At 48.9% G+C, this 23,579-nt stretch overlaps 1 pseudogene; it reads left to right on the top strand.

Moving 5' to 3' along the window:
* The first annotated feature begins 530 nt into the window (after window positions 1–530).
* Window positions 531–23,579, top strand: part of LOC138301486 (zinc finger protein 271-like) — a 230,495-nt pseudogene continuing 207,446 nt past the window's right edge.

Here is a 23,579-nt window from a genome sequence, read left to right on the forward strand (position 1 = left end):
CCACCTCTCTCTCTCTCCCCCCTCCCTTCTCTTGAAGCCTCCCCGACTCTAGCAGTTCCCCTCGGAGACAGAGACCCACCCACTCCACCGCCCCCTAAAAGAAGAAGAGGGGCCCCTAACCCACTACAAAGGTTCACGGAGAGAGGCGGCAGCTGTCTGAGGCCTGGGGGAATCAGGGCGCCTCGTATTATCATAAATTATGTAGAAGAGATCAAACATACCCCTATTGGGGTACAATGTCAGCTGCACAAGACGCGGTCACTACAGAAGTCAAAAATACCCCGAGGGTCTGCCTCCTCCAGTGAAGACACTTCCTGGGTTAAAGGTCACTTTTTTTAGATACGGATAAATGAGGGGGCAGCATCAACAGAACGAGGTACTCGGGCTGAAAGATGCAAAATGGATTAGAGCATGTCTTCCTTTTTTCCTTTTTACTAATACGGTGTGATTAATAAGCGTGTAGCGCCTAGTACCTGGTGTGTGGTATTAAAGCGCTGTTAGTTGCGAGCCTCGGTCCTGCATCCGGCGCCTCTGTGCAGTTCCAGGGGAGCAGTGTCTCTCTTCGGGGCCTGTGCATAGCGCACCGATGCTCAGCGCGAGTCAGAGGCGCTGTTTGGGTTGTAATGAACTCTCTGCTACTTTGTCCTTAAAGCGAATCCTTCACCGAGAGCTCCTGTGAGAAGTGGGGGCAGCACCGGGAGAGGCCTGTCCAGGGCGGGTCAGAAGAGGTGAGACTTGTCCAGGGGGCGGGGCACAAGCCAAGGGTACACGCGGTGCCAAGAGGTTGGACCCCACACAAATAAACTACTTGTCCCGGTGTAATGTTCACGCACCGGAACACATCCAGCAGCGCCTGCACGTTGTCGGATTTCTTCTGAGCAGCAACGTGCAGGCGGGGAGGGGACTCATCAGATTTCAGCTGGACCCATAACAAACGGCGAAGTTTAAGGGCCCGTCAGGCTCCCTATGTTGAAGTATCTGCCTGAGAGCTACCAGGAGGCTCTCACCCAGCTGCAATAACAAAGGCACACTGGGTTATCACTTCACAGCTACTGAAGAGACATGCATGCTTTTGGCTTTGTTCAGTCCCAGCATACAACATATGCGCAAACTGAAAGTCAGATTTGTTGCTCAGTCCCAGTATTTACCCAAATAACAAATTAAATGCCATTATTTTGTGTTATTTCTTCGATAAGGCTGTAGCAGTGTTCATCCCAATGCAGGGTGTCAGAGCCATTTACATCACACATACACACATTATACATTGACAGTAAATCATGTGTGTAAATCAATGAGCAGGATGTGACGCATAAGAGAGTGAAGGTTACAAGGTGTGGGATCCACATGTCCTCATAGCTCATTTTGTTATCTTACCATTATTATCATTTATTATTATAATCTGAGATTTAGCTGGCACACAAAGGTCTGCAACAGGTGCCTTAGCCCATAAAATATTTTTAAATGCAGACACTGCAACCAATTAAGCAGAACAGATTTGATACCACGGTTCTCCTTGTGGCTAAATTCTTTTTGGCAGGTTTTGAAAAAATATATGTATAAATTGAAGCTTAGCTTTTGTGGCAGAGTTGCCACTTTTTTGCCACAACGCTGACGCATAACCTCATTTGTTAAATAATGTAATGCCCTTAAATTTATTCATAATAGAGCTGCTAAACATATATGTGAGGTCTTGAGATCTGATGTCATTTCTTGGGATGCCACTTCCTGTCAAGACATGGTTTGGGTTCCCATTTCCTATGATGCCACGTGTGATGTCACAGGCCCTGGTGTCATGCAATGTGATGTCATGATGTCACTTGCATACTGACAAACTTGGTTAGTTTCCCCCACTTCTTTTTTTTAAGAGGTGAGGCATGTCCAGGAAATGCAGAGGAGGTGAGGCCTGTCCAAGGGGTACATAGGAGATGGGGCCACCTCAGGGGGTGCAGAGGAGGTGAGGCCAGTCGAAGGAGGTGTTCAAGAGGTGAAGACAGTCCAGGGGTGCATGGAAGTTGAGGCCAATCCAGGGGATGTATAGAGGTTGCGGTCTGTCCAGGGGGATGAGGAGGAGATAAGGCCTGCCTGGGGGAGGGGGTTGCATGGGTGCGGATATGGTGAGGGGTGTCTAAGGGAGTGCAGAGGAGGAGAGGCCTGTCCATGGGATGCAATCACTCAGGTATTTATAAATCGTGGCTTCTCACCCCGCGGGCCTCAAGTCGCTGGGAGGAAGATGCAGAAGAGGTGCGTGCAGAGGAAGGTAGTTCTGTCTGGGGGGCAGATAGGGTGCAGAGGAGGTGAGTCCTGTCCAGAGGGGCAAGGAGGTGAGGTCTCTCTAGGAGGTGCAGAGGAGATTAGGCCTGTCCTGTGCTGAGGGGAGCAGCCAGGGTGAGGCCTGTCTAGGAGGGTGCAGAGGTGTGAAACCTGTCCAGGGGGTTGTAGAGGAGGTGAGGCCTGTCCAGGGAGTGCAGAGGAGGTGAAGCCTGTCCAGGGAGTGCAGAGGAGGTGAAGCCTTGTGTGTACAAGTGTGGCCTGTCTAGGAGGGTGGAGAGGAGGTGAGTCCTGTCCAAGTGGTGAAGAGGAGGTGGAACTGTCCAGAGTAGTGCATAGGAGGAGAGGCTTGCCCAGCAGCATGCAGAGGAGATGTGCCCTGCCCAAGGGGGTTGGAGGGCATGCATGTGAGGTGAGACCTGTCCATGGAGATGCAGAGGAGGTGAGGTCTTTCATGTGCTGTGGTTTGCTGAGATGACGCCTGTCCTGTGTTGAAGGGTGCAGAGGAGGTGAGGCCTGTCCAGGGGGTGCAGACGAGGTGAGGCCTGTCCAAGGGTTGCAGAGGAGGTGAGGCCTGTCTAGGAGGTGGAGAAGAGAAGAAGCCAGTCCAGGGGGGTGCAGAGGAGGTGAGGCCAGTCGAGGGTGGTGTAGAGGAGGTGAGGCCTGCCCCAGGGAGGAGGGGTTAGAGGGGATGTAGGTGAGGTGAGGCCTGTGCTGTGCTGTGTCCTGAGGAGATGAGGCCTGTCCTTTGCTGAGGGGTGCAGAGGAGGTGAGGCCAGCCCAGGGGGTTGCAGAGGAGATGAGGCCAGCACAGGGGGTGCAGAGGATGTGAGGTCTGTCCAGGGAGGTGCAGTGGAGATGTGGCCTGCACGGGGTGGGAGGGGTACAGGGAGGGGATGCAGGTTAGGTGATGCCTGTCCAGGGGGGTGCAGAGGAGGTGAGTCCTTGCCAGGGGGGCGTAGAGGTGGTGAAGCCTGTCCAGGGGTGTCCTGAGGAGATGAGACCAGAACTGTGCAGAGGAGGTGAGGCCTGTCCTGGGAGGTGCAGAGGAGGTGAGGCCTGTCCAGGGGGTGCACATGTGAGTTCTGCCCATGGGGGTGTAGAGGAGGTAAAGGAGGAGGTAAAGTCTGCCCGGTCCAGGGGTGGTGCAGAGGAGATAAGGTCTGTCCAGGGGGTGCATAGGAGGTTAGGCCTCTCCTGGTGAGGCAGAGGCTGAGGGCTGTTGAGGGCAGTGCAGAGATGGTGAGGCCATCTGAGTGGAGCGCAGAGGGGATGAGTTCTGTCTCGGGGGTGCAGAAGAAGTGAGGCCCTTCCAGGGGTGCAGATGCAATGCGTTTTCCAGGAGGTGAGGCCAGTCTAGAGGGTTAACAGGGGAGGCCTGTCTGGAGGGGTGGAGAAGAGGCCTCTCCAGGGGGGTGCCGAGGAGATAAGGCCTGCCCTGTCCATCGGGGGTGCTGAGGAATCTCCAGGGGGTACAGAGGAGGTGAGACCAGTCCAGGGGGGGTGGTGCAGAGGAGGTGAGGCCAGTCCAGGGGTGTGCAGAATAGGTGAAGCCTATGCAGGGGGGTGCAGAGGAGATGGGGCATGTCCTGTGCTGAGGGTGCAGAGGAGGTGAGGCCTGTCTGGAGGGTAACAGGGTAGGCCTGTCTAGGGGGTGGAGAGGAGAAGAAGCAACTCCAGGGGGTGCAGAAGAGGTGAGGCCTCACCAGGAGGGTGCAGGGGAGATAAGACCTGCCGTGTCCATGGGGAGGTGCAGAGGAGGTGAGGAATCTACAGGGGGATGCAGAGGAGGTGAGGCCAGTCGAGAGGGGTGCAGAATAGGTGAAGCCTGTGCAGGGGGTGCAGAGGAGGTGAGGCATGTCCCGTGCGGAGGGTGCAGAGGAGGTGAGGTCTGTCCAGTGGGGTGCAGAGGAGGTGAGATCTTTCCAGTTGGGTGCAGAAGAGGTGAGGCCTGTCCTGGGGTGCAGAAGAGGTGAGGCCTGTCCAGTGGGTGCACAGGCAAGGCCTGTCTAGGGGGCTGGAGAGGATGTAAGGCCTGTGCAGGGAGGTGCCAAGGAAGTGAGGCCCATCTAGGTGGGTGCAGGGGAGATGTGGCCTGCCCAGGGGGTTGGGGATTATGCAGGTGAGATGATGACTGTCGGGGGGATGCAGAGGAGGTGAGACCTGTCCTGTGCTTGGGGTGTGCTTAGGATGTGAGCCTCTGTTCAGGCGGGTGCAGAGGGGGTGAGGCCAGTCGACAGTGATGCATAGGAGGTGAGGCCTGCCCCAGGGAAGAGGGGTGGCAGGGGATGTAGGTGATACAAGGCCTGTCCTGTGCTGAGGAGATGAGGCCTGTCCTGTGCTGAGTGGTGCAGGGGAGGTGAGGCCAGTCCAGGGGATTGCAGAGGAGATGAGACCAGTCCAGGGGGGTGTAGAGGAGGTGAGGCCTGTCCAGGGGGGTGCAGATTAGTTGAAGCCTTCCAGGGGTGTGCTGAAGCGATGAGGCCGAACCTGTGCAGAGGGGTGCAGAGGAGGTAAGGCCTGTCCAGGGAGTGCAGAGGAGGTGAGGCCTGTACACGGGGTGCACTGGAGGTGAGGCCTGTCCACGGGGGGCACAGGTGAGTCCTGTCTAGGGGCATGGAGAGAAGAGTCCTGTCCAGGGGTGTGGCGAGGAGGTAAGGCCTGCCATTCCCATGGGTGGAGTTCAGAAGTGGACCGAGGGGTGCAGAGGAAGTGAGGCCTGTCCAGGGGGGTGCAGAGGAGAAGAGGTTTGTTCTGAGGGTGCAGAGGTGATGAGGCCTGTCTGGGGGGTGCTGGAGAGAAGAAGAGGCCTGTCCAGGGGGGTGGTGAGGAGCTAAAGCCTGCCCTGTCAATGGGGGGGATGCAGAGGAGGTAAGGTCTGTTCAGGGGACGCAGAGAAGGTGAGGCCTGTCCTGTCCAGAGAGGTACAGATAGGTGAGTTCTGTCAACGTAATGCAGAGGAGGTGAGGCCTGTCCTGTCCACGGGGTATAAAGGAATGCTGCCTGTCCAGAGGAGTGCAGAGAAGTTGAGGCCTGACTTGGCAGGGTTCAATGAAAGTGAGACCTCTGTGGGTGTGCACAGGCGTGTCCTGTGCAGGGGTGTTCAGCGGAGGTGCAGTGTGAGATGTGCCCCACCTCTTCTCCTGAGGGGTGCAGAGAAGGTGTGGACAGTGGTGCAGGTAGAAAACTGGTGAGGTGGCAACCCTAGCTGCTGGTGGGATAGTGAAGTATAGTATATATTGGTGTTCAGTGGGCTCCTTCAGAGCTCTGAGCCCCAGTGAAACTGCACCAGCTGCACATATGGTAGCTACGCCTCTGATCAAGGGGTGCATGAGACTGCTATGTGTCCTTTCGTAGGCTATAAGGTGGGTGGTGTGCCCTGGCCGGGAGAGGGAAATGGGAGTACCTTTTTGGGGAGCCCTATACTGACCTGGTGGGGTGGCACGTTCTCAGCTGAACATGTGGGGTGTGCCACATCCTTGTGCTTTTATCTATGTGTCCTTTCCCAGAAGTGGGGGGGGGGACCATCTCTTGACCTGGTGCATCTCCGTGCCTGATGGGGGTAGGAGGTTACCATAGGCCCCAGAAAGCTCATGACAAAAGCATAAAATTATCCAGTCCCGAAGTTTCTTTTTACAAACCACTGTTTCCAGGAAACTAACAAAGACTGCAACTCCGAGAATGCACACACTTGTTAATTAAAATTACAGGCATGAGTATTGACGGGATTACTATACTAAAGTGTTTGTATCTACCGGGCATTGTGGCAGAGAAGGGCAGAACAGTCAATATGACAAATGTGCAAGAAGTTTCATTCTCAGCATCTTTCTGCAGATTGTGAATCCAGTGAGATGTGGGATAACTTAAATCACTCTCAAGGAGATTTCACACATTTGAGAACTTCAGTGAAAAACAGGGGGGGGCAAGTCCAGCACCACAGTCTCTGTTGTCCTTGGATCTCTGGACTAGCCCTTGGCTGGTCCTGCAAGAGAGGATGAACCAGCTGTTTAGTCTGGCCTATTGAAAGTGGCGAGAGTGAGCTCAGCATCCTGGTCCTAACTAGGACCTGCCTCATATTTTAGTTCATATCAGCCCGGGGTCACACTCTGGTCCTCACCAGGACCCAGCTCACACTCAGGTCCTCACCAGGACCCGGCTCACACCCTGGTCCGCACCAGGACCCAGTTCACACTCTGATCCTCACCAGGCCCAAGCTCACACCCTGGCCCCGCACCAGGCCCCTGCTCACACGCTGGTCCTCACCAGGGCTCAGCGCACATGCTGGTATTCATCAGCCCCTGGCTCATATGCTGGTCCTCACCAGGCCCTGGCTCACATCCTGGTCCTCACCACGCCATGCAAGAAAGGGAGATCAAGCGACCACAGATACAAATGACCCCTTCCTCCTGACATTGCTGGTCCTCTCAACTGTTAGTTGACCATCCCGTCCTCATAGGCACACTCAAAGCATGAATGGGATTCATCGGTAATGATCTTCACTGGTTCTCCTCCTGCCTTTCCAAATGACAGCAGTTTGTTCACATGGGCACCTCCAGGTCACAAAAGAGTCCTATCACATGTGGAGTCCCCTAGGATTCCACACTGTATTTTGTCATCTTCCACCTATGGATAGAGCCACTCGGTGCATCACTAACAGATAACAGCATCAAGATTCACCAATAGGCTGTTGAGGCACAACTGTATGTGAAACTCCCCTCTGCTTCAGACAGTCGATGCTTCAAACATCATCCAGACCAGAATATCCAGAACCTACTTGAAGCTCAACCCAACCAAGACAGAATTCCTGTTATTTGCAAAAAACAAGATGCAGTACGAACCTGGCTCAATCATGAACATTGCTGGCTTCAAACCCCAACTCCCATTGAATGTCAAATCACCTGGATTCATGTTGGACACCAGCCTTTCCCTCAAGGCATATATTGCCAATAAAACAAACATGGGATGTACCAGCTCTCCCTTCTAAAGAAAGCCAAACCATTTCTTCCAGAATACAAATTCAGAACTTCTGTTCAAGCCTTTCTACTCTTGCTTCTGGATTGTTGTAACAACCTAGTCCATGGCCTCCCAGACTCCACACTGGTACTCTTTAGGAGCATTCTGTGCGCAACACCATATCTGGTCCAGGGCCTGAAGAAATATGATCACATCACTTCCATCCTGAAGGAACTCAATTTGCTCTCCTTGTTGGTCCTCACCATCTCCAAAACCATCGTCCTCATTAGGATGAGCCTGCATGAGCATGCACTAACGAGGTTATTGTTTTCAGTAAAGGACATTAATCATGCCCGCTGCTTACCATTTAACTCCAGTGCTGCTCTCCTTTGCTCCCTCCTAATTGGACAGCGCATCCGATCTGTAACTTCCGCTTCTAGGAGGAGTACAAACCAAGCACAGATTAACTCCACTTGATTAGTGTCCATCTGCTTTGATGCAGGCACTATTTCCTCTACCTCCCTCCCGTTCCCCCTCCACTTTTCTTTATTGTTTGCTCTTTCCCCGTCATCGGTTCCTCCTCTTCCATGCCTGTTGAACCGGGCTCCTCTTTGTTTTCGCTCTCCATCTCCAGTTTAGTTTGTCTCCTAGTGCACTGAGGGTTCTTGTTTTCTTCAATCTTTTATTTGTTTCCATTAAAAGCATGTTTCTCACTTGGTCACTGAAATGCTTGATGTGAGCAACAATTATATTGTAAAAGGTGATTTTTATTTTTATTTGCTCTGCACTGCTGATGTGCTAAGCATCAGCGGATGTTGAGCCAATGCTGGGAAACTTACTTTTTTCCCCTGTCTCCTCTATCTCCCAACTGCTCCTCATATTTCGCATCTGTGCCTACGTGAAGGAAAGTGATAGGAGAGAAAGGAGCGAGGCATCTATTTTCCTCTTCATTCTTTTTTTACGTCCGTTTCTTATTCAGTTTCACTGGGGAAACTCACCCAAAAGTCGCCGATTCTCATAAGCAGACTTCCACATCCAGTCACGCTATACATGCCAGTTTTCTGGAGCAGGTTAGATCACAAATATTACTTGTCTTTGCTTTTTGGGACAAAAGAAATGAGCAAAAGGTTGCTTTGTTGGTCTAAGACAGTTAAGAAATGGTGATATCAGAAAGACATACATTGATAATATTAACCTTTTAATTTACAGCAAGTTCAGTTTTTATCTTTCTTGCCTTCTTAAAGTTTTTGTTGCAATGAAAGTAAGGTAGGGGGCACCTGTAATTGTTGCAGCCTTGTGCGCTTAGTGTTTTCACTTTATGGAATTCAATGTTGCCATCTAAACAAGGTTGCACTGGTGTCAGGACCTGTGTTATGTGTACATTGCCTGTACTTTATAATGGCTTGTCCCAGCTGAGTTTGTACAGCTGCGAAGTGCAGCAGATTTCTTGTAATAAGTAAAAGATAAGTCTTCGTTTGTTTTTACTGTTATTATTAATGCATGTTTTCGTTTGGCACCTGTACGGGAAACACTAAACATAGCTCTCTCAAGTAGTCACAATGTAGTTATTAACCGCCTCCATCCTTTCACTAATATGGACATGTTCATTTACTGCATTTTGCCAATTTTTATGTCTTTCTCGTTTTTTTTTCTTTTTTCTAAAGGGCATCATTCATGATTCGTAAGCTATGAATTGTTTGGGCCGCTATGGCAATGTTGCTCCTAAAAAGGCTTATGATGTTCGTGTGTTTCGATTGGAAAAATGGGCACCAAACTAACAAAATGACTGAATGTTTGCAGAATGTGAGTTAGGCAGTAACTGCTTATATTTCATGTTGCAAATAGCAAAGCCTGGTAAGATTTACTCCCAAAGTTGTAGATTCCGTTGCATTACATTTAATAGCAGTACTACATTGGCAGAGCCAAAACGTCAGTGTTTCCCTGTCAAAGGTGAGACCTATTGGCTTTGACAATTCTTGTTTACAAAGCCATCACAACCAACAGCCCGCTTATCTTGCAGACACGCTCACTCTGCCCAAAATGTTGACACCCTACAATTTATTTTCTAGATATTTGTACTTTATGGAGCACTCCAAAGGTGTGGGGAGGGTACTTTAACCTAGTGATTGATCCCACACTAGACTGTTTAGGAACACAACGTTCAGATAACATGCAATCTCTGAAGGCACTGGGAGATGTTATGTCGTTCTGTGCATTGCAGGATATTTGGGGATATGGGCGCAAGAATTTACATTTTAGTTTGCACAACATGACTTGTCATCTCAAATAAACTATTGACTGACCTCTCAGGAGATGACATCCTGGATGGCTGAGGCAGTACACCTTGCATGCACACTATCTAGCCACTTCCTAGTGAAACGTACATTTACATTTCCCAGCTTTAGACTACTCTGACCGGGCTGGAGGTTCCCAGCGAGATCTTTGTTAGACTAAGCCCCTCATTCGGACTTCGGTGGATAGACAACGCCGCCCGCCGAAGCCATACAGTCAGAAAACCACCAGTGCGGTGATCCGACCGATGGGACTATTAGGAATTTCCCACTGGGTCGGCGGGCGGAAACAGAGTTTCCGCCTGTCGGCCCAGCAGGACGTAAAGCACAACATTGATGCCTGCTCATAATTGAGCTGGTGTCAATGTGGTGGTGCATCGGATGCAGCAGCACCTATGCAGACCGTGAAAAGTGTTACAGGGCTGCCTATGGGGGCCCCTGCACTGCCCATGCCAAGTGCAAGGGCAGTGCATGGGGCTCCTGGGAACCCTGTCACTGCCAGCAATTACCAGTTACAGCCGGTGATGAGGGGACTCGTAATCCCCAGGAAAGCGATGCATCGGCTGGCGGCGACGTGGCAGTGCTGGTGGTTGGACCGTGGGGTGTTCGCCACGGTCAGAATGTCGCAGTCAGACCCCCACTTTGGTGGTGGTCCTACCGCAAAGCTGGTGGTCTGAAGACTGCCAACCTCGTAATGAGGGCCTCAGTGTTTAAGGAATTGTTTTGGGTGGCTGTAGTGGAATACTTTTAGGTAAACATGGTTACTATTACTTGTTGCACCACACTATGGGAGGCCTTCAAGGATTACATGCGGGGAGTAGCAATATTCAAAGCTGGTGGCATAGCGAAAAAATATTCAAGGTAAACTCACACACCTAAAAACAGAGATTGTAACATTAGAGAACACGGTTACACAAATGCTCCAACAGTTGTACTTGTAGAAAACAACATCAGCTTTTACAATGCTACAGCGACCCAGCTGAAAGAGAGGTAACATTTCTGAGGTGAATATGCACTGACCAGACAGTACGGCGAAGGTGAGAGGCCTGGCAGTACAATGGCCTCGTTGCTTGGGAGGGAGTGGAGGAACTAGTATTTTAAACATAGCAAACAATGGGGAAACCTTAATGGACAATGCGTACGTGCTGGGTGAGTTGGTGCAATATTACTCCTGGTTACACACCTCCTGTATGGAGGAATCCACAAAATCTGTTCACAACTACCTGTATGATGTGGCTGTTGTGTGCTTTTATGATTGACAGGCAGTTCCTAAGCCAAGGTATTAAAGGCAGAGAGTACGCTTGCAATTGCTAGATTTATGTGAGAATCTGTCTGATTTATTTGTTATTAAGAACATTAACCTCCCCACAAACTTCCCCAGACAGTAGCCAACACCCCTGAGGCAGTACTCAGGCTACTTAGGCAGACCTGATCATCCTATTCCCTAGTTTCTGAGACTCAAACCTCAGAAGTAAGTAAGTTCTCCTCTCCGTTGGACATGTGCTGTATTCACCAACCTAAGAGGACTAGTGCCACTATCATCCCTTACACGACTGTATTGTACAGGTGGGGAACAACAAGTTGTATGAGGCCTTTTTAAGTCGAGTGTAAGTGTTCAACCGTGTGTATACTTCATTTGTTGGTTGATGTGACCTTTAAACATTCTTGCTCGCTAGGGGTCAGTTCTGCCTTTTTCTCCCTCCTTTTTATGTTTCAGAGCAGTGTCCAACTATTGTAGTATTCCACTTTGGTTTCTTTATCTGTTGCTGTGACTGACTACTTTTGTCATTTCTTTTTTGCTGCATTTTCACTGTGGGTGTTTTAGGCTAGTAGCTGCCTGCATTTTATTGCAGCATTCCATTCCTCCCATGCCGCTGACATTTGTTTAGGCTTTATTCTAGTGCTGACCTCGGTTACCTTTGGCTCCTAAAATAAATTTATTTTACAAAAAAACACCCTGTGCCTAAACATTTAGCTCACTGCTCATCAAAGCCACAATATGCCCTTTCTGTTAGAATGTAGCTAATCCTAGAAGCAATGATGTGAAACTTGCAGAGCCTCATCTGGAGTCTCTCTCCAGGCCCCCTCCCTGCCAGCCCTCAGAGCCATCCACACACAGGGCATTGCTTATCTCCTTTATTGGGGCCATAAATCTTCTCAGGCTGCTTTGCTATTGTTAACTTCATTAGGGAGGTTTGCAGGCTGTACACTTGAACGTCCCCCCACCCTCAACTGCATAAATGTCAGCGATTAAAAATCTTTGCCCTAGAACAAATTTTAAAAGATTCAGCCTAATTTTGGGAAGAATATACATTGTCTATAAAGGTGGGTAGTATAGTTGGTATTAGAAACTACTTTACTCCAAAACTGAGTTTTAAAGCTGGGAAATACTGTCTAGATTTTAGTGTTGGTTATTGTCTGCATTTGGTCAGTTAACAGTTTCTGCTGTTGTGTGCCACAAAGCAGCGTCTTCTCTTTTAAAACAAAAAAAAAAAAAAAAGTTTTTTATGTGCTCTTGCGGCTCAAGGTGCCGTTCAGTGATACGCAGCTGCCAACTTCTTTCTCCATGAACATTTGTTGTTTCTGTGGTCACGTAGATGATGTATTCTTGTAATTTATGTGAAGCACCTCATTTGTGAAGTTTCTACGTATAATGACCCACTCTAACCATTTTATTTAATCTGTCTTTGACTCCTATGCAAAGTCGGGTTTGTCATTGTGCTTCTTTTTTGTGTGAATTCTGATACTGCTTGAAGGCAGACCAGGCTAAGTAAGTTAAAGATGACCAAATTGATGTCATCAAGAGTGGCCATCACAATAGTTTGTTCCCAAATAGTTCACCTGATGCTTTTAGTTTCAAAAGGAAATTAAAGGCTGCTTTAAACATTGGTTAACTTGTTTGTTCCCACTGTAAATGTGTTTTTTTACTGTTACTTTGATTTCCCCATCAGTTTGAAGTGTTTTTACTTTTTATTAAGATTTAATACATTGTTAACACTTAATATCTTTTACAATGGGCCCTGCTTAGGCCTTGAAAAATCATATAAATGTTACTAGACCTGCAGGTCGAGTAGCTTGAATAATCTACTCAACCTAACTGTAATGTACTTGACCCGGAAATGGGTCTCAAATTGTGTGATCCTAGGCAAATATTGTATTTTACAGTCCCCTTTTTCTTCATTCTCACATATGGATGCACCTTGAAATATGTGATTTCAGCATTTCTGCTGTAAAAAAAATCCTCTTTTGTTTGATTAAATACACTAAACGTTTGCTCCATGTATAATAAATCGAGCCTACATATGGGGTACACATGATCCATGCATGACTTGCCTCTTAGTTTACTAATAGCTTTCCCATCAGGGTAGGAATGTATCTCAGTTTATGTTGAAACACTCACTTTTAATAAATATATTACTAAAGCATGATGTAGTAGCGCACTGTCATTTACAGACAGTAAATGTCCAAGAACCTTCCCACTAACTTGCAGCTTTACTGATAAAGACTTTCGAACCCTAATTAGTGGATATGCAATACAAAAATCGTTCTTTATGTACTTTCTGTATGTAAACAGTCGATGCTGAGAATTAGCAATTGTTTCTATAATTAAGTTCCGTACAAATTTGTAAAATAGTTTAGGTGAGAAACTAATCTTTATATAAATAGACATATTTACAGTCTATATCGACTGCGACCAGGTCTACAGGTGGCTAGAGAGTTGAGATGATTAGGCGATAGAACTTCAGAGTTCAGCCAAGTGACCTGTCAGTGCTAACTTATCTTCGGTAAATCACTGGGTAGCTAATATATGAGTGTGGAGTGTTCCAAACTTCAGATCAAAGCATCTGATAAAAAACAGAATACAACGAGGTCTGGATATCTGGGTACAACTTGTAAGTGGAGATTATATTTTTGGAGATGAGTGTGCGGTTCCATCAGGGTAGGTACACAACATTGGGTTATGTTGCGAGTAGCTTTGGACCTTGTAATGATGAGTAAAATGTATTGGGTTGGAGTCTGCAGAGAGACCTCTTTCTTGATGTCTGTGGGATGTGATGCATGAGTGATGGACTGAGGGCCAGGTATCACAGTATTCTAGAGGCAGAACTGATGTCTTAATCTAGAAAGGGCCCCTTAAGGAAGCTGATTAGAAGCCTCTTACAACAATAGTGTCCATCCCTAAAGCTGAGGCTGGATGTGTCTGATGTTAAGAAGTTAGAACCTCATGGTGGTGGTGGGGAAATTAATAACTGCAGGAAATAAGCAATAATCCTGGACTTATGATTGAAGAGTAAGTAGACTGTCATTCCCTGTTCAGGTAAGCCCCAGCCAGACTGGAGCTACTGGACCCTAACAGTGGTGGGTGAGGTTATTTGCCACCGGTGTCCTGGGTTTCAGCCTTCTGTGGCTCTGCAAACTGGGACAAGAACAACCCCTTCTGCACTTGATTATCAGGGTGGAGCTGTCCATGGCATCTCAGGGTGTGGAGAGCAGAGACTCAGAAATCTACAGCCACACATTAGGTACAACAATGTAATGTACAGCCCTTTGTATGTCGTTTTAGACAATGATACGGTTGCAATAAGGGTCTATTGGGTTATTTGAAGAATGAAAACATAGAAGTAATCATGGTTTAGTTGCCCACTTTGTTAGCCAAAAGTTCACAGAGTCTCTCAGGCATATGGAATTACCAGATGTGGTGTGCACTCAAAAAATTACCAAGCACTAATTTGTCGGTGAATAGGGCACGCAGCAAGCTGTTGTGTAAATAGGCACCTGTTCAGGCAATGTTGCCTTCTCTTTATGGGCAGCGGGCTGGTGCAGCAGTGTCTCCATGAACGCCCCTCCCCCCCCAGATGTCTGCTCCAGAAGCGACGGTAGAAGGATCTCATACCTTGTCTCAAGGTGTTATTGTGGAAATTTAATGGAGGTAGAGTCAGCAAACGATGCCTGCTTTTTTCTTCACAGATGCCTCAGAATAAGTCCATCTTTACTTTGCGTTTGGCAGTGACAAACAGACATAACTTTAATCAGACTTACTCAGCAGTTAGTCCGGGGCATTGGGGGACCATGGGCACTTCAATGGTCTTCTTGACACTCTCCCACATTTCATCTGCTTCTACTGGGCCTCAGCTCACAACAGGCTCTGCAGCTTGTCTTCCTCAATGGTGAGGCAGATATCTGCTGGGCAAGGATCTCCCCTCTTCCCAGTTGCTGGAGCATTTTGAATGCTCTAATTCTATGCCGATGTACATTTGAAAGACTGGGGTTCATTAGGAAATCAGATGACAATCAACAGTAGTTTACAGTGTAACCAATTTTGCCACACAGTTAGGACCCAAGACAGAAAGAAAGTTAAAGGGCTTTATTACAAACTAACACTCAGTTAATGTGTACAAAATATACTGGAAAGATACAAAATAGCCATAGGGTAGCCAAATTGTCTGAAGAAATTTAAACAAGTTAACAAGGCATACCAGACACTTGGTAACAGCAATACAAAATATCAGTAAAAGTATCTGATGTTCTGAAAAGAGATGGCGCTCTATTTTTATTACACATTAGTTAAAGTTAAACTCATCTAGCTAAATCGAACTAGGAGAAATTAGGAAATCTCCTATTAGCTTAAGTAATGCAAAAATGAGATCTAACTGAAGAATATAGGGAAAAAGGATAGGGAGTAAAAGATCAGAAGTTTAATCAAGAGTTTTCTTAGAGAGTTAAGTGTAAGCCTAAGCAACACTCAGCAAGGGCATGGGGCAAATAAAAAGTCATAGGTCTGCACCTCTCAAAGTCCAAGGGAATTTGCATCCCATCAGTTAGTGAAAGCTCCTAGTAAATAGGCTGTCCTGTGCTGAAGTGCAACTTGAAATAACACTCATTCCCAGAGCAGTCCTGTGAAGAATGCTGTTCTTGGTCCTCTGGACATCGTTTGCAACATGTATGAATATGGAACAGTCTCTCCACTCTTGAGCTCTTCATGTTCCACCTTCAAGGACTTTTTCTCAGACTCCATATTTGTAAAACAATAGCACATCTATTTCTAAACTAACAGACAATCATTTTCTCACATTTAGCAAATTCACGCCTAGTTAACATTAAGCTAATGCATTTTAATTTTGTGCTATACTGTGCACATTTTAAATTTTCTCAATTGCGATTACATGAATTCATGACACAGTTAATACAAATGCAGACTTTACTAATACATGAGGAAAGGTGTGTTACAGAAGTACACTTTCATCATTAGACTTCAGCCATTAATGTACACATTAAATACATTGTTATATTTTTCATGCAAATACATTCAAATAACATGAGGATGGTTAAAACATTATTTCAATGATTCCACTTTATTTAAGTCAAGCCTCTCAGTATATGTTTCCTAACACTACAGTGAATGCACTCTAATATGAGATTCGAGTGCATAACTTTACATTAATTAGAGGTTAAAACACACATTATATGAAATGTCATGGATACACATAGGTCATGATACTGATGTCGGGGTTGACAGCAAGTTCTACGCTGCTCCAGTCCCCCCTCTGATGGGGAATCAAGCCATCATTCCACCTTAAGGGGGTCATTCCAACCCTGGCGGTCAATGACCGCCGGGTTGGAGGACCGCGGGAGCACCGCCGACAGGCCGGCGGTGCTCCCAAGGGCATTCCGACCGCGGCGGTAAAGCCGCGGTCGGACCGGCAACACTGGCGGTCTCCCGCCAGTGTACCGCCGCCCTTTGGAATCCTCCAAGGCGGCGCAGCTAGCTGCGCCGCCGAGGGGATTCCGACCCCCCCTACCGCCATCCAGTTCCCGGCGGTCCGCCCGCCGGGAACCGGATGGCGGTAGGGGGGGTCGCGGGGCCCCAGGGGGCCCCTGCAGTGCCCATGCCACTGGCATGGGCACTGCAGGGGCCCCCGTAAGAGGGCCCCTACAAGTATTTCACTGTCTGCTTGGCAGACAGTGAAATACGCGACGGGTGCAACAGCACCCGTCGCACCTTCCCACTCCGCCGGCTCGATTACGAGCCGGCTTCATGGTGGGAAGGTCGTTTTCCCCTGGGCTGGCGGGCGGCCTTTTGAAGGCCGCCCGCCAGCCCAGGGGAAAACTCAAAATACCCGCCGCGGTCTTCCGACCGCGGTACGGTATTTTGGCGGCTCCCGCCGGGCGCGCGGTGACCGCGCCCGGCGGGAGTCAGAATGACCCCCTAAATCTCTTCACACAAATCAAAATCTCACAGGTCAATCCAGAAACGATCGTCTGGACTCCCCTATCTGCTATATTTCATTGTAACAGATGCTTCTGCTATTCTCAATTTCTCTTTCTGCTTTTCTCCTCTAGTCTCTTGTAACATCCAAACATGATTAATCCACACCAGGCAATTATCAGCAACGGTCAAGATGATACCAATTATTCCACTCCCTAGACTTCTAAACCATTTTCCAACAGCTGAAAATCCACTACCTATAGCTTCCTATGCACCTGTTACTTCTAAAGTCTGTAGCACTTCCTTCAAGCCAGTGCTATTCTTAATGTATTTCCTCAATTTCTTGCTGTTATTAGGGATGAAAGTGCAACATTGGTGAACTTTTAACATCTTGCAGACTTGATCCTCCTTCATGAGAAGGATGTCTAACGCAAGTCTGTTTTGCAAAACTATTGATCTTATAGCAACCAACCACTAAAAATCAATCAAACCAATTAATCAGCAATTTGTATAGTGCTGCTTATCACCCATTGGGTCTCAAGGCGCTGTCAAAGGGGAGCCGGTCAGTCGAAGAGCCAGGTGTGGAGGTCCTTCTTGAACTGATTCAGGGAAGGGCCTGCCTGAGGTGGATAGGTAGCATGTCCCAGGTCTGTGCTGCGAGGTAGGAGAAGGATCTGCCTTGCATAATGCTGTTCCTGATTTTAGGGGTGGTGGCGAGGGCAAGTTGAGAAGATCGGAGCTGTCTGGTGGGGGTGTAGAAAGATAGGCAGTGGTTGAGTTAGGTTGGCCCGATGTTGTGCAGAGCCCTGTAGGCATGTGTGAGGAGCTTGAAGGTGATGTGTTTGTTGTGCAGGTCTCTGAGGGGGGTGGAGATGTGGTAGGGTTGGGGGGGATGTCTAGGATGAGTCTGGCTGCTGCGTTTTGAATTCTCTGGAGTCTTGCTTGAAGCTTCTTCATGATTCCAGCATAGAGAGCGTTGCCGGCGTCAAATTTGCTGTTGATGAGTGCGTGGGTGACTGTCCTTCTTGCCTCAGTAGGGATTCATTTGAAAATCTTTCTGAGGAGGCAAAGAATGTGCATAACGATAAGACGGCATTGACTTGGCGGGTCATGGGCAGGGTGGAGTTCAGGATGATACCCAGGTTGTGTGTGTGGTCGGTGGGTAGGGGGGTGCTTCTGAGGGCAGCAGGCCACCAGGAGGCGTCCCCGGCAGAGGAAGTGGGACTTAAGATGAGGATCTCAGTGTTGTCCGAGTTGTGCTTGAGGCAGCTGTTTTTCATCTAGTCGGCAACTGCTCTCATTCCGTTGTGGAAGCTGTCCTTGCCTGTTGATGGCTTGTCAGTGAGGGAGAGAATTAGTTGTGTATTGAAGGCGTAGGAGACTATGTTGAGGTTGTGCTGTCTGACGATTTTGGCAAATGGAGCCATGTAGATATTGAAGAGGGTTGGGCTCAGGGAGGAGCTTTGGGGCACTCCGCAGCGGGTTTCTGTAGGTTCTGAGATGAACTGCAGGAGTCTGACTCTTTGGGTCCTTTCGGTGAGGAAGGAGCTGATCCATTCCAGGGCCTTACTGTGGATGTGACGTTGTGAAGCCTGGTGCATAGGGTGATGTGGGATACAGTGTTGAAGGTGGCGGAGAGGTCGAGGGGGAGGAGGACAGCCATGTCTCCATGGTCCAGTATGGTGCAGAAGTCATCCATGGCTGCGAGAAGGGCAGTTTCGGTGCTGTGATTGCTCCTGAAGCCGGATTGGGAGGGTCTAGGATGTGGTTTGTCTCGAGGAATTCCATGAGCTGCGTGTTGATGGCCTTTTCGGTTACCTTGGCTGGGAAGGGGAGAAGAGAGAAGAGAGATGAGTCTGTAGTTTTTCATGTCTCATTGATTGGCAGTGGGTTTTGTTAGTAGCGGGTTGATCTCGGCGTGCTTCCAGTCATTCGGGAAGGTGCCGGTTTCAATGGAGCAGTTGATTGTCCAGCACAACTTGGGGGCGATAGTGGCACTTGCTCGTTTGAAGATGTGGTGTGGGCACAGGTCCGAGGGTGCCCCTGAGTTTATTGAGTTCATGAGCTTTTGGGTGTCTTCTGTAGAGATGGGGGTCCAGTGACTCAGAGTCTGCTGGGCGGCGGGGTCTGCGGTGGCGCTGGTCTGCGGTGGAGGTGGGATTGGGCTCCCGAATCCTTCTTATATGTCCTGGATTTTGTGGTGGTAAAAGGTAGCAAGGTTGTTGCATAGGTCTTGAGAGGGGGGGTTGTCTGTGGTGTCTGTGCCAGGGTTCGTGAATTCCTTGACAATGCTAAAAATCTTTTTGCTGTTGTGTGGATTGATGTTGATGCGTTCCTGGTTGGCAGCCTTTTTGGAGGCTCTGATGCATTGATGGTGCGCGGTGTCTGTGTCTATGTATGCTGTACGGTCTGCCATGTTTTTTGCTGTTTCTCCTTTTTCGTTCGAGTCGTCTGTAGGTGCATTTAGAATCTTGGAGGTTGGAAGTGACCCAACTGGGTTTCTTGCGGTCCTGGTTTCTGGTGGGTTTTCTTAGGAGAGTTACAGTGTTTGCGCAGTCGGTGAACCAGCACTTGAGATTGTGAGTTGAGTCATATGCGTTGGTGGTCTCCGGTGGAGGGGAGAGGCTGAGTGCATCAGTGAGCTAGGCTTTGGTGACCTTGCTCCAGTTCCTGCAGGGGAGTGGGAGGAATGGTGTCATATGGTGGTCTTGTTGAATCTGAAGTGGACGTAGAGGTGGTTGGTCCAGAAGTGTTTGGAGGCGGGGGAGAGTGAGATGTTGTTTCCAGTTGAGAAGACGGGGTCAAGGGTGTGTCTTCTGAGTGAGTGGGGAGGCTGACAAGTTGCTTGAGTCCGAGAGTGGCAAGGTTGTCCAAAAGGGATGTGGTATTTGGGTTGTTGTGGTTTTTTAGATGAAAGTTGAGGTCCCCGAGGAGGATGTATTCGGTAGAGGTGAGGGCGTGGGGGGCGATGTGGTCGGCAATGGCTTTGCTGAACTGGGGCCAGGGTCCCGGAGGTCTGTAGACGAAGGTGCAGCGTAGAGAGGTGTTTGGGTCAGTCTGGAATTGCAAGTGCAGGTGTTCGGTGGTGGTTGTCTGGGTCTGGGCCTCGGTGATGGTCATAAGGCGGAGTGTGTTCCTGTAGATTACGGTCTGTGTGAATGATTTATTCTCCATCTGGGATGGCGTTGGCGATGTCCAGGGCTGAGGTGGGAGTTATCCAGGTCTCCGTGAGGAAGGCAACATCAGTGGTGATTGAGTCGAGTAGGTTCCGTACTTCTACTGCATGCTTGACGAGGGAGCGGGTGTTGAGAAGTATGCATCTGAGGTGTCTGGCTGGGCTCGGGTTAGGGCGCTGTGGCGTGCGAGGGCAGGTGAAGGTGCAGTTGCGACAGGCGAAATGCCTAGCATGTCCTTTGGAGAGGAATGTGGCATGTGGCGGAGCCTCCGGTGTTGAGGGCATGTAGGGTGCAGGCATCGTACCGATAAATGATGCAGTGACCAGGGTCTGTGGCGCTGGGAGCGGTCCAGGCGCGGACGGGCGCAGATGGACTTGCAACATGACCGCACAGCAACGCTATTAAGAAGGGGAGGGAGGTATTGGTCAGCTGGGTGGCGGGAGAGTGGGAAAGCATGTCGCAAGGAGGGGGGCGGGGCCACAGGTCAGCAACGCGGAGAGCAAGCACAGGAAAACAAAAAAGCCAAAAAAACTAAAAAAGCCAAAAAAGAGGTGAAGAATAAAGAAAGGCAGAAAAAAGTAGAGAGAGGCAGAAAGGCAGCAGAGACAGACAGAAGCTGCCACCAGGAATGAGACGCAGCCAGGTGGAGAAGGTTCTCGAACTAGGAGCCAAGCAGGCTCACCCTCGTAGGGCAGCAGCAAACAGGTGGTGTTGCGCTGGGTGGGGGCGGCACAAACGCTGACCAAGGCACCTGTTGTACTAGTGGACAGCTTGTCTACAATTGTTCACAATTTTTTTATCTGGAGATCATTCAGAATCACACCTACAGATGGAATCAATGCTCCAAAAATATCTCCTACAATTTCTGAATCACTAGCACCTCTCTTAGGTCTTGCATGTTCTTTAATTTCCCACACAGGATCATCTAGATCATGGGTACTCACAAACTTTTTCTCGGGGGCCAAAATTGCAGTATGGTTTGCGGCCTAGAGGGGGCGGGGCTTAGAGGGGGAACAACCACCCCACCCCCTTTTTCAAAACAATGCTAAACAATGCTGTATTTTGAATCCAGGTATAACTACAAACCTACAAAGGGGACATTTTGAAAAACATTTTTATTATCACCCCTACCCCAGTAACACACACACACAGCGCACACACACAGCGCCATCTGCTCTCACGCCTACCCCAGTAACACACACAGCGCGCACACACACAGCGCCATCTGCTCTCACCCCTACCCCAGTAACACACACAGCGCGCACACACACAGCGCCATCTGCTCTCACCCCTACCCCAGTAACACACACAGCGCCATCTGCACACAGCGCCATCTGCTCTCACCCCTACCCCAGTAACACACACAGCGCGCACACATACAGCGCCATCTGCTCTCACCCCTACCCCAGTAACACACACAGCGCCATCTGCACACAGCGCCATCTGCTCTCACCCCTACCCCAGTAACACACATAGCGCGCACACATACAGCGCCATCTGCTCTCACCCCTACCCCAGTAACACACACAGAGCCATCTGCACACAGCGCCATCTGCTCTCACCCCTACCCCAGTAACACAGCGCACACACACAGCGCCATATGCTCTCACGCCTACCCCAGTAACACACACAGCGCCATCTGCACACAGCGCCATCTGCTCTCACCCCTACCCCAGTAACACACACAGCGCGCACACATACAGCGCCATCTGCTCTCACCCCTACCCCAGTAACACACACAGCGCCATCTGCACACAGCGCCATCTGCTCTCACCCCTACCCCAGTAACACACACACAGCGCACACACACAGCGCCATCTGCTCTCACGCCTACCCCAGTAACACACACAGCGCGCACACACACAGCGCCATCTGCTCTCACCCCTACCCCAGTAACACACACAGCGCGCACACATACAGCGCCATCTGCTCTCACCCCTACCCCAGTAACACACACAGCGCGCGCACACACACAGCGCCATCTGCTCTCACGCCTACCCCAGTAACACACACAGCGCGCACACACACAGAGCCATCTGCTCTCACCCCTACCCCAGTAACACACACAGCGCGCACACATACAGCGCCATCTGCTCTCACCCCTACCCCAGTAACACACACAGCGCGCACACACACAGCGCCATCTGCTCTCACCCCACCCCAGTAACACACACACAGCGCACACACACAGCGCAATCTGCTCACACGCCTACCCCAGTAACACACACTACATTAAAAACAAATAAATAAATAACCAAAGAGCCTTACCTGACTCAAAGCACTGTAAAGATGCCACAAATCTGGAACAGCAGGCAGGCAGGCGGGCAGCAGACGTGGAGCCGGTGACAGCAAGCAGACGACCAAAGCCCCGTAAAAGTTAGCTGCAAGCGCTGACTTTTATGGGGCTTTGGCTTCCACGATCGTCAGGGCAACGCAATAAACAATGGCCGCCATATGTAAACATAGAGGAGGGCCGCGGGAGCATGCTCCCGCGGCCCTCCTCTATGTTTACATACGGCGGCCATTGTTTATTGCGTTTGGTGTGCGTCTCGCGGGCCGCCAAGTTAGGTCCGTGGGGCCGCTGGCGGCCCGCGGGCCGTACTTTGAGTACCGTTGATCTAGATGTTCCAAGTGATGAATCTTTGGTAAAACTATACCTAAGTAACATATCCCATGCCATCTTTTTGGCAATCTAAAATAGGCACAATTTCAACAAATGAAATACACTTTACGAATAGCAGAATCTCGTCCAGCTAACAGGATAGCCCAACTGCTCTTAAACTCAACCACGTGATCACTCTTACTCTTTCCTACACTCGTCATATCAGTCTTGACTTTGCTCTGTATATGCATAACCTTGTTTAATGTTGCAAGTCTAGTGTTGGGGCAGCTTGGTTTCCTGCGTTTGAGTGTGCTTATTTTTCCCTTTCCGAACTGCGTAATACTATACCTTTTTCTACCCTTCTTTTCATTCCTCCTCTTTAGCTAGATTCAGAAAATCCTTTTCAACATTTGTCAAAGAACATGTCAAATTGTTTTGAAACGCATGAACTGTACCAAATGTCACTGTAGATTCAAAGTATCCTCCAACTGTCTCTAAGTTCTTTGTTTTGGAATTCTTGTTCAAGTGTTTTAGGATGGGAACATCTGAAAAGATCAAGTCATTACTTGAATAATAATATTGAAAGTGTTCTTGTTCATAGAGGAGGCTTGTCAGTAAGCTACAAGTAACGCCATAGGTCAAAGGAATATGGTGATACGTTATTCCCTCTCCAGCTGATGCAGGTAATAGCATACAGACACAGCAATGCTTAGCTTCCATAGTGCCAACATACTCAAAAAGCAATTTATCACACACGTTTGATGTAAGATCTCTTCCTTAAGTGGCGACATGTAATTCTTTCTCACTTAGTGATTGCATTCTATTGCACTTTTGTATTTTTTTTTTTTCTACCATAAGAGGTGTAAGTAAACTCAACCCTATAAGCAAAGAATCATTACTATAGCTGCCACTACTATCACTCCTGTGCATATGTATGTGTCTATTATTGTTTCCAGGTTCCATGGTTTCTCTCAATTCAGGTCATTTAGCAGGAGGCAGCAGCAGCAGTAGTGTCTTTTAGTCTCTTAGTTGAGCAAAGCAGTAGCAAGCAATTGTTTTTGCAGCAAAGTCAAATGTTAATG

The sequence above is a fragment of the Pleurodeles waltl genome, chromosome 6 (genome assembly GCF_031143425.1).
Source record: "Pleurodeles waltl isolate 20211129_DDA chromosome 6, aPleWal1.hap1.20221129, whole genome shotgun sequence".
Classification (NCBI taxonomy): Eukaryota; Metazoa; Chordata; class Amphibia; order Caudata; family Salamandridae; genus Pleurodeles; species Pleurodeles waltl.